The following is an 11,004-nucleotide window of genomic DNA, read 5'->3' on the forward strand; positions in this document are numbered from 1 at the left end:
TAGTATTATGCTAAAAAAAAAGAAATGAAAATATATGAAAATTTTAATAGTTCTATTGCATAATATATCTACAAACATTAACAAAGAGCCTTTTCATATTAAAGTAATAATAATTTTTTTTTTCATAACATGGACAAGCCATTCACCTCAATAATTGTGAGAGAGATTTAATCCCTCGACTTCTCACTTGGGAGGGAAAAGAGTCACCCTCATTCTATTGCAAAGGTGGTGTAATAATATCAAATAAGCTAACAAAAAAAAGTGTTCTTTTCAAGTTCTTATTTAGAATTAATGTAAGGTTACAATTTTTGTTTTGTTTTTTTCTTTGTTTTTTTTTGTTGGGAATTATGATGGATTGATTATAATTTGCTTTAAGCTTTTCAACTATTGAACTCCTTAAGTTGAAAAGTGCTCATACTTTGAGAGAAATACAAAACATGAACTTTAATTATACAAAGAAAATGTAAAACACACTATGTTCACTTGCTAATGTGGATATCCCACCTTTTACCTTCCAACTTCTAAATAATGTTTGGTAAACCATCATACATGTGCAATCATGCTAATATCGAACTTTAGATCAACTAGTTATTAATAAAAATTGATCAAACATTTGATTTATCATAAAACAAGGGCAACAAATAGTGGACATAAAGATAAGATTCCAGAGTGAATGTTGCTTCCAATAGAAGGGGAAAAAATTCAATGTCTAATTATTTGAAATCAAAATATAGTATGCTTGTCATTATTCATGTTCAAGGAGAAATTAGTTGTTGAGCTTCCTTTTTGTTTAACACTATAGACTAATTCTATATGAATTTAACCTAAAGATGAGAAAATTATTGAAGTCATTCTTCAAACTTACCTTTCCACAAAACAATCTGTGATTTTAAATTCCAATTTAGCTTGATTGTAGCAATCTATGTATTGAATTAATATTGATCCTAGTTATTTTACTTCAATTTCTACATGAATTATATTTAATAATATAGTACAATATATTATAATTTGACATGCTTGATTTATAAAAGAAAGATTGCAAAAAATAATTACATTGTTGAAAGAGAACAAGCAAGGAAAAAATATTGATAAGAGGAAACATATTATTCTAGTGATGCATGAGTCATAGTTCTTATCAAAAACAATGAAACTAAAAGAATATATAACCACAGCAAAATTATGAGCCAAGAAATAATAAATAGTATAATCATAAATCATATACAAAATAAATAAACACCAAAACTCTTTATTCGACAATAATATATAACCACAACAAAATTACGGGCCAATAAACAATAAAAATTATAATCACAATACATATACAAATAAATAAACACCAAAGGTCTTTATTTGGCAAGAAAACCCCAAGAAACTATGATAATCAAGAAAACAAGAAGATTGAAACTAGGGTCAGGTATTGAGAACAAGATGCTAAAGGCTAATATCAAAATTAAAATTGATCAGACAACAAAGAGATAGACATAGACATAGATATAGACACAAAAGAGCCCAAGGTGAAAAAGATGGTTACCGGAAGAAGAAGGCTTGATGGCCGGATGTGAAGGGGAGGCGGGTGGCTGGAAGAGACCTCAACGTAGCGGAAGAGGCAATGAAATGGCAGAGAGAGGCGGCACACTTGATGCTTGGAGAGGTCACCTAAAGATACCAAAACCTTTTAATGGACAAGAAAACTCCAAGAAACCATAACGATCCAAGCCAAACATGAAGACTGAAATTAGGGTTAAGTATTGGGAACAAGATGCTAAAAACTAAAATCAGTATAAATTGATGAGATAGCAAATTGTATTTCAGCAAAACTCAAAGGATTCATCAATTTAATGAAAGAGATAGACATAGAGACAAAGAGAGCAAGGTGAGATAGATGGTAACCGGAAGAAGAGGGTTTGATGGCTGGACGGGCGGCAGCCAAAGAGAGGAGAGTTAACTCCCACAAGATACGGCGAGGAAGTGAAAAAGGCGATGAGATTGCGGAGAGAGGTGATGCTCACAAGATGCTTTCAAGAGGTTTGAAGCTTTGGAGAGGTTAGGGAGAGCTACGGTTATTTCTTGATTTGCTGGGCATTAAAGATAATATTAATATAATTTTTTAAATTACATTAACTAATATATTTATTAATGTAAATAATTTTTTTCTTAAAATAAAGTCATTGTCATAACCGAAAATAAAGCATTTCTCAAATCCTAAACTACTATTAACAATAATAATAATAATAATAATAATAATAATAATAATAATAATAATAATAATAATAATAATAAATTCCACGGTTTATCACATACATGACAATAAAACTAAAATTTGAAAAAAAAATAGAAACTAAATATAAAGCAATAAAAACTTAATTAATTAATTAGTTAAGGAAAAAAATCAAGGGATTCCCACATCATCTTCACTCACTTGAATTACAGCTTATATATGATGGTAATAATAACATCAATTTATTTTCAACATCATTTAATTGTCACATCAATTTAAAGATTCATAAAAATAAATAATGAATTCTATTTTTTTTAATTCACCATTGATTTCTATAATATCAAATTAGTCTTTATGTGCTAAACTATTAAAATGCTATGAAGATTAATCAAAAAGGAAATTAGAAAAATAATTTATATATGTACTCATAATTTACATGAGAATTTTAAGTTTTTTTTAGATCAAAGTGTTATTTTAAAATTTTAAAATTTGAGCTTACTCGATTGGTTCAACATGGTTCAACTGAGACCCAACCATATCACTAAATTGAATCTTACACAAAACTCCAACACTTAAACTATAATTTGACTAGGATGACTCAGCTTGTTACCAGGTGTTCCAACTAACTCAAATCTAGACTAACCTAGTATATCCAAATTACTACTTTAATGTTTATAATCATTTTTATTGAAAGTTTGTGTTATATTATTTTTTATTTATCATATTATTGTTTGCTTACATTTCTATTTTAAATTATATTATACTATTATGACATGTTAGTTGGATTTTATTTATGATATTAAGTTAATATCAATAAATTATAAGAAATGCTATTTTTTTATTTTACTCTTGTATCATTGTTTTGAATTATTAGTAACTTATTACCATCCTCTTGTACATACATGTATAATTAGAATTATATATATATATATATATATAATATTCATGACTAGTGTAAAAGAGTTCTGTTTGATAGTTGATCTGTGAACGAGAAGCCTTTTTGGCATGAACAGATTTAGCTTAGGGACAGTGGGAGCAATTCCCACACTCAATTTTTGAAAGTTTATTATTACATCACAAATTTTTTAATTATATTTAATTTTACCTTTATATATATATATATATATATAATTCATATATAGGGTTATAATTACAAAAAAATAAAATGATTTTTTAACTCTTCTCCACCTTGTTAATGTTTAATCAACCTAAAACCAGGAAATTGAATATTACTGTGGACTTGATTGCAAATACTTCATATTAATGTTTTTTTTTTGCCATTGGATACCAATGTTAGATGTAACTCTCATATTTATGCAAAAACCAACGAATCAGAGTGGATATGAGAAATATTTTCAATAATAACAATTATATGATCATTTTTCCTTTTTTTAAAATTTGTTTTTCATGTAGTTTTTATTATTTCATTATTATAAAAATTAAAAAAAGCATTGCTAAAAGGTGAGAGTCTTGAACAAAAGATTAAAAAAAAAAATTAAAATGGTGCACTATGTAATTAATATATTGTATGTTATCTTCAATGGTTAATTAAATTAAATTAAATAGTTGTCTATAATTGAACCCCTCTATATTGACCTCTAAAATCTTTTATAAGTAAATAATATTAGTATGCAACTAGCAACTTCAAAATATATATAAATACATATAATTTTCAAAAATATAAATAATAATTTGAAATTGAAAAACAAACTCGGTATTTTGATAAACATAAAGATGGATATTTTTTAAAATTAAACAAAAAAAGGCGCCAATTTTTTTATTTTTGTAAGAGCGCCAAAATTAGGTGGCAATTTATTTTAAGATCGCCTATATAAAGGATTAATGAGTCAATAAAAAACCTTAATAGTGCCAAAAAAAATTTCTTGCCGGGAGATAAGGTAAGTATCATGATTTTTCTTTTTGCCATACTTTTTTTGTATTGCTTTTCTTGTAGTATCATCTAAATATTTAACTTCTTGTTGATTTTGTTGGATGAGTGATAGATGATTTATTATTTTTAATTAGTTGTTGCTATAAAAAATATGACAATTTTAATTAATCTAGATATTAGGGTTTGATAATACTTATAATGGAAAAAAAAGATTGTTAAGTGGGATGGGATCCTCAAGACAACCCTTGTTTTGTTGGAAATTAAAAACTTTCTCCTTGCAATATGAAGATGGGTGAAAATTTTAAAAAGTGAAGGTGTCGGTCAGGTTCAATTTCAATACATAAGAGAAGTGACACATATATATTTTTAATATATGAATTTTGATGGTGTTTAAATTTTTTTTTCGATCAATGGTATCTCCTATATTTTAGATTTTCGTGTGTTTTTATTACTTCTATTTAAGTAGCATGAATTTTTTTATTCCATAATATTTTTTTAATGTTGTTTTTCTTGTAATATTATATAAATATTTTAATATGTTATATTATTCATGGATAATTCATAGATGATTAGTTTTTTTAATTAGTTTTTGCTATCAAAAATATGAGAATTTTAATTAATCTAATTTTAGGGTTTGAAAATACTTTTTAAATAGGGATGAGATATTCAAGAAAACCCTTGTTTTTGTTGGAAATTAAAAACTTTTTGACTTTTATCCTTGCAACGTGAAGATGGGGGGTGTTGATGAGGTTCAATTTCAATCTGAATTTTTATGTTGTTTGAATTTCTTTTCAACCAATGGTATCTCATAGGTTTTGATTTTATTGTGTTTTATTTCTTCTATTTAAGTATCATGAATTTTTTTAATCCATAATATTTTTTTAATGTTGCTTTTCTTGTAATATTATCTACATAATTTAATTTGTTATTTTTTTGAAAATTCTTAGATAATTAGTTTTTGCTATAACAAATATGAGAATTTTAATTAATTTAATTTTATGTTTTGAGAATATTTTTAAAATTGGGATGAGATATCAACACAACCCTTGTTTTTGTTGGAAATTAAAAACTCTTTGCTTTTTGTCCTTGAAACGTGAAGATGGGGTGAGAATAAGAAGAGAGGGTGTTGGTGAGGTTCAATTTCAATCCATAGAGAAGTGATGTATATTTTTAATATATGTATTTTTTTATAATGTTTAGATTTCTTTTAAATCAATGGTATTTCATAGGTTTTAGATTTTCTTGTGTTTTATTACTTTTATTTAAGTGTCACGATTATCGTTTATTTCATATTATTTTTTAGCATTGTTTTTCTTGAAATATTATCTAAATAATTTGACTTGTTGTTTATTTTGGTGCAAAATTGATATATGATAAATGTTTTAATTAGTTTTTGTTATAAAAAATATAAAAATTTAATTAATCTAATTTTAGAGTTTTGGAATACTTTAAAAAGGGGTAAAATCTCCAAAACAACCTTTGTTTTGTTGCAAATTTAAAAACTTTTGGCTTGACTCCCCATTTTTTTCCTCTTGCAAAGTGATGATCGGGTGTTAGTGTGAGAGTAAGTGGATTTCACAATGTTTAAGAGAGAGAGAGAGGGTGTGAGCGGGTCCGCTCTCAATCAATAGGTGTTTAAATTTCTTTTGAATTAATTGTATTTTATAGGTTTAAGATAATCTAGTATTTTATTACTTTTACTTACAAGTCCTTATTAATTTAAGAATTTATTTACATACTTAAATTTCATTATAATTCAATAAATCTAAAAACATACTTGTTTTATTATCGAGTATTTTTCTAGTGAAATTGCTATTTAGCATATTTAGCAAATTTAGTAATATATAACGGATATTGGAAAACTGATATTAATTTAGTAATATTTAACGGATATTGGAAAAGTGATATTTAACTACGTATTGACTTAGTTGGAAAATATTTAGATTCGCAATTGAGTTGATGGTGTCAGTTTATTATATATATATATATATATATTTGTTTTTATAATTTTATTCAATACTTGTACATAATATCATTTTAGTATAATAAAGAACTTAGTTGATTAGTATCACGTTTTACATTTTTGATCTCAAGGAAGCAAAAATAAACAAATTAATAGTATCCACCTAGGATTTGTGTTTGTGATGTGTTGTTTGTTTTAATTATCTCGGTATTTCTCTCACATATAAAAACTAGAATTGTGAAGCTTAATTACATGAATTGTGAAGCTTCTTGAGAGTGTTTGAACTATTTTTATTATTATTTTTGTTTTTATAATGCAGGATTCAAAAATGTTGAAACGCATTAAAAACACAAAAACAAAACTCAATTTCTTCTTTACTCCCACAAAAGAAAAGGAGGGTGAATGATGAGAGTTCTAATGATTTCCACAGTATTCCTCTTCACAACCATGGATCATCTCAATTTAGCAATGATTCACATAATAATCAGTAACCTCAAGTTGAGATCGAACGAAATAGTTCTAATGATTCAACTTCTCATGAATCAAATGATGATCTGGATAATGAGATGAATAATGAGTGTAAGTTTTTAATAATAATTGTTCTTTTCAAAATTAATCATTATGATTATATTTTAAATTGCTAAATTATAATATTATGCAGTGAATCTTGATTTCTCAAGAAAAACTCGAGGACCGGCTAGACTTCTAGATATTTGGAACTTAGGTCCTAGTCAAGAGTTGCCAGAGCAATTTAACATATACAATCAATGTGTTGATAATGGTGAGCTCGAATACTTTTGTGGAACTGTGGCTAGAAATCCTGATTTGACACCTCTTGAATATGATGATTGGAGAAAAGTACCTACAAATGTTAAGGATGAAATATGGAGAGTCGTCAAGGTAATTTTTATTCATCTTCTTATATGTAAATTGTTTAAATATATATATATATATATTTAAGCCTTATATAATTTTTTAATTGCAGACCAAATTTAATTTAGAACTAATTAGAAAATCTTGGGTTCTTAAACAAGTTGGGAGGTGCTTGAAGGAATTCAAACATACATTGTTTATTGATAATTTTCATAAATCAAGTTCTCTTGCTGAATTGAAATCAAAAGTAGATCCAAGAACAAGAGCAGATCAATGGGAAAAGCTTACCACAAAATGGTATTCCCCAAAATGGCAGGTAATAAATAGTTTGAATTCCAAATGGTTTTAAAATATTTATGATTCTAATCCTTATATGAATAAGATGATGTTATTGTTAGAATTTCATTAACTCTCGGGAAAACACTCATTGCCTCTAATCACAAATACACGGGCATGTGGGAAATAGCCACGCCTGTGCGCCCAACCCACAAAGGCTGCCACACGTCCCTGTGGCTTCTCTGTCCACCTAAAAAAATCGCTAAATGTTTCACACGCCCGTGTGGAAATTCCGGACGGGCGTGGGAATTCACAAGCCCAACTCACAGGGGCAGCCACACGCGCTTGTGTCTTCTCGGGATGGAGAGAGCTCATCTGCAGAGATCCGCACAGGCCTGTGGAAATTACCCACGCCTGTGCGTATTTCACAAGTTCTCCCACAGGGGCGAGTCCACGCCCCTTTGTGCTCTCGAGATAGTTTGCCAAGTCTCTGAAGGAAATCACACGCCCGTGAGGAAATTACCCACGGGCATGCGAGAATCACAAGGTCGTTCACAGAGGTGAGTCCACGCTCCTGTGCCTTCTATGGATGAGCTCGCAATACAAAACCATGAGCGTGTGTTAATTCCACATGCCCGTGTGTTTTCTCTGGATGCCTTAGTAAACTCTGCAGCCTCTGCAGAAAATTTCTGAACATGTTTACACACTCAGAGCCTGCCCTAATATGCAAACTATACCAGTGAGAAACATGATAGGTAGCTCAAAGGGCCAAAACTTCGTCAAGTTCACATGAAATCACACGGTGAAATTACAAGTCCACGAGAAAATCATAGCAAAAGCATCTACAAATCAACACACCAACACTCAACAATTTATTCAAGCAAACACTAAACTACCAAATTAAGAAAATAGTAAACACTTGGGTTGCCTCCCAAGACTTAAGCATTTGAGCCAATGCCTCAACAAAAGGAATATTGATCTGGAATTGTTTGAACAAACTCAGAAACTTCTTGTACTATTCATCTCCTTGGTCATTCTTCAATTTAAAGGGATAAGGGGTTCTTGGCTTTAAAGATGGGGGTGCGACCTCCTTCTCTTTGCTTGCTCCCTTCTCAACCTCTATAACCTCGGGTGCGTGTTCATTGGGCTTCTCACTCGGAAGCTTACCCTCAACCTCACGACCATTTCTCAAAGTGATCGCCTTCACATGCTCTCTAGGGTTGATCTCGGTGTTAGTCGGTAAGCTTCCTTGTGGCCTTTCCGATAAGGACTTCCCAATCTGCCCTCCTTGATTTTCAAGATTATGCAAAGAGGCGGTGTGGTTGCAAAGTGTAGCGTTAACTGATTGGAACCTTGTATCAGATGATTGCAAAAGACCTAGTTAAGGCCTTCTCCAAATCGTTCATTTGGGTCTCCAAACCTGAAACTCTAGTTTTCCATGTTTGGGGCTTGCTATTGTTATTCGAAACTCGGTGGCCCCATGGCCTTTTGGTGGACCTTGGTTACTCCACGAGAAATTGGGATGACTCTTCCAACCAGGATTGTAGGTGTTACTGTATGGGTATGCTTGATTCCTCATAGCATTACCTACAAAATCGACATTCTCAACCGAAGATGCATCACCATTAGAGATCGGGTAATCGCTGGGAGCATGTCCTCCACTACACCCGGTGCAAGTAGTCACCGCCGCCACTCTATTCGAAGTTAGGAGATCTAACTTCTTACTCCATGATTCCACTTGAGCCGCCAATGAGGTTACTGCATCTATCTTATGGAGGCCATCCACCTTTTTCTTCTCCCTAGCATTCCATTGGTAGCTGTTTAACCCCATTTCTTCAATTAGTTGACGGGCCTCACCGGGGGTCTTTCTACCTAAGGTACCTTATGTTGCCACATCCAAGATTTAAACCTTTGTAAAAGGTCTAAACAATTGTCCACTCAGGGAATCCATGTTGCTGGCACTTTCTCAGGAGCTCCTTGAACCTTTCTCACATCTCAAATAGAGACTCCAATTCCAATTGTACGAAGGATGAGATCTCATTCCTAAACTTTGTAGATTTTTTGGGAGCGAAATAACGGGCAAGAAAAGCTTCTACCATCTCCTCCCATGTGGTAATTGATGCTCTAGGTAATGAGTGTAGCCACTGCTTCGCTATCCCTTTCAAGGAAAATAGGAAGGCTCTCAACTTGATGGTATCATCCGTTACCCTGTTTATCTTAAGCATGTCAAATACCTCAAGAAAGTTCTTTATATGACTGTTCGGATACTCATCGGCCAAACCATTAAACTGTGCGGATTGCTGCAACATGTGGATGTATGCTTACTTCAGCTCAAAGTTATGAGCTGTAATCGGGGGACACACAATGCTCGATTGTGTCCCTAATACTGAAGGTCTGACATAATCGGATAAGGTCCACTGCTGCTCATTCTGTTTTGCAATATTTTCAGATTCTTCTACTTCCAAATCAGCTAGATTAGACTATTCTTGCACAGGTTCTTTCCATGTTCTTCTAAGTGTACGTTCAAGCTCGGGATCTCCTTCAATTAATATCGAAGGGTTCCCTCGGGTCATAACCGGGAGCTGCACCAAAAGAAAGAAAACAAAATCCGAACGATGATAGAAAAGAAGATATGAAATAGAATAAATGAATAGCTAAGAAAACAAAGCACAAAGTATCTCTAAACGCCTACTCCTCGGCAGCAACGCCAAAAACTTGACACGTCCGTAAATGTGTGTAAACAATAAGTGTACGGGTATCGAAGTAATAATCCCAGATGAGTGGGTATCGTACCCACAGAGAGTAGGGAATAAAGACACTTAAGTAGTTTCTTAACTAATGTGGAAGATGAATAATGATAAGTGTGACAAAATATGAGATAATGAAAGTAAAAGCAACAAGATAGAGAGCAACAAGATGGATAAGGTAAGGTAATCGATAAAGATGGGGTACCAGGATATTGATCTGCCTAGGATAATCGTTTCTAGTGCAAGAACCCTCTATTATACTTCCTAATTGATGCAACAATTAGTCGTGGAAATCCTTAATTACATGATCCCAAATCTAAGGTCAACCATGCCTAACTCTATACATGTCGCGGAGGAGAGATTGAATAACCTCTCAACCTCCCACTCGTATAGAACTACAATGAGCTCTAGGGATTCCAAGTGATAAACCCTATTCCTATGTATCAACCTAACCCTTTGGTCCAGGTGGAAGATCCCTAGCCACAATAAAGCCGTAGGTGCTAAAATCACTTCAGCGATTCATTCCATTGCACTCGCAACTAAACCCCAGCGGAAGGTTATCCCTTAGTCCATTCACTATACTATGGCCGCAAAGAACTCTTGGAATGTGGAGGTGGGATAGATCACACCGGAGGGGAAAGGGGAAGCTCCGCTACCTCTCGATTCACCCTGTCAACCCTCACCAATCTTGCTTTGTCTAACTCTCATGGTGTGTCACTCACTCACAAGAGTTACCAACAAGAACTATCAACCCTAGTGTCACTCTAGGGGAGTATTCATATAATCAAGTCTCCAAGATTAGAACTCACAATAAACATCAATTAATTGAAAGCATAATAAAGAGATTCAATGAAATGAATACATCCTAGGATTCATAAATACCCAAGTACCCACTAGAGGTTTAGCACTCCATGGAGCTAGATATAATCAAAGAAATCGAATGTAAAAATAAATCATCCATAGAAAATCCCCTCGTTAGTCATGGTGATGGTCTTGTGCAAAGTCCTCTACTTGTCACAAGGGTCCCTTTGTCTGG

General features: G+C 32.0%; 1 non-coding gene across 1 annotated transcript; it reads left to right on the plus strand.

The window, feature by feature from the left end:
• Positions 1–9,165: 9,165 nt before the first annotated feature.
• LOC120252409 lies at positions 9,166–9,272 on the plus strand. Its single transcript, XR_005533940.1, has one exon. It is a non-coding gene; the product is annotated as a small nucleolar RNA R71 (small nucleolar RNA).
• Positions 9,273–11,004: the final 1,732 nt, after the last annotated feature.

Source organism: Dioscorea cayenensis, chromosome 20, assembly GCF_009730915.1.
Source record: "Dioscorea cayenensis subsp. rotundata cultivar TDr96_F1 chromosome 20, TDr96_F1_v2_PseudoChromosome.rev07_lg8_w22 25.fasta, whole genome shotgun sequence".
Classification (NCBI taxonomy): Eukaryota; Viridiplantae; Streptophyta; class Magnoliopsida; order Dioscoreales; family Dioscoreaceae; genus Dioscorea; species Dioscorea cayenensis.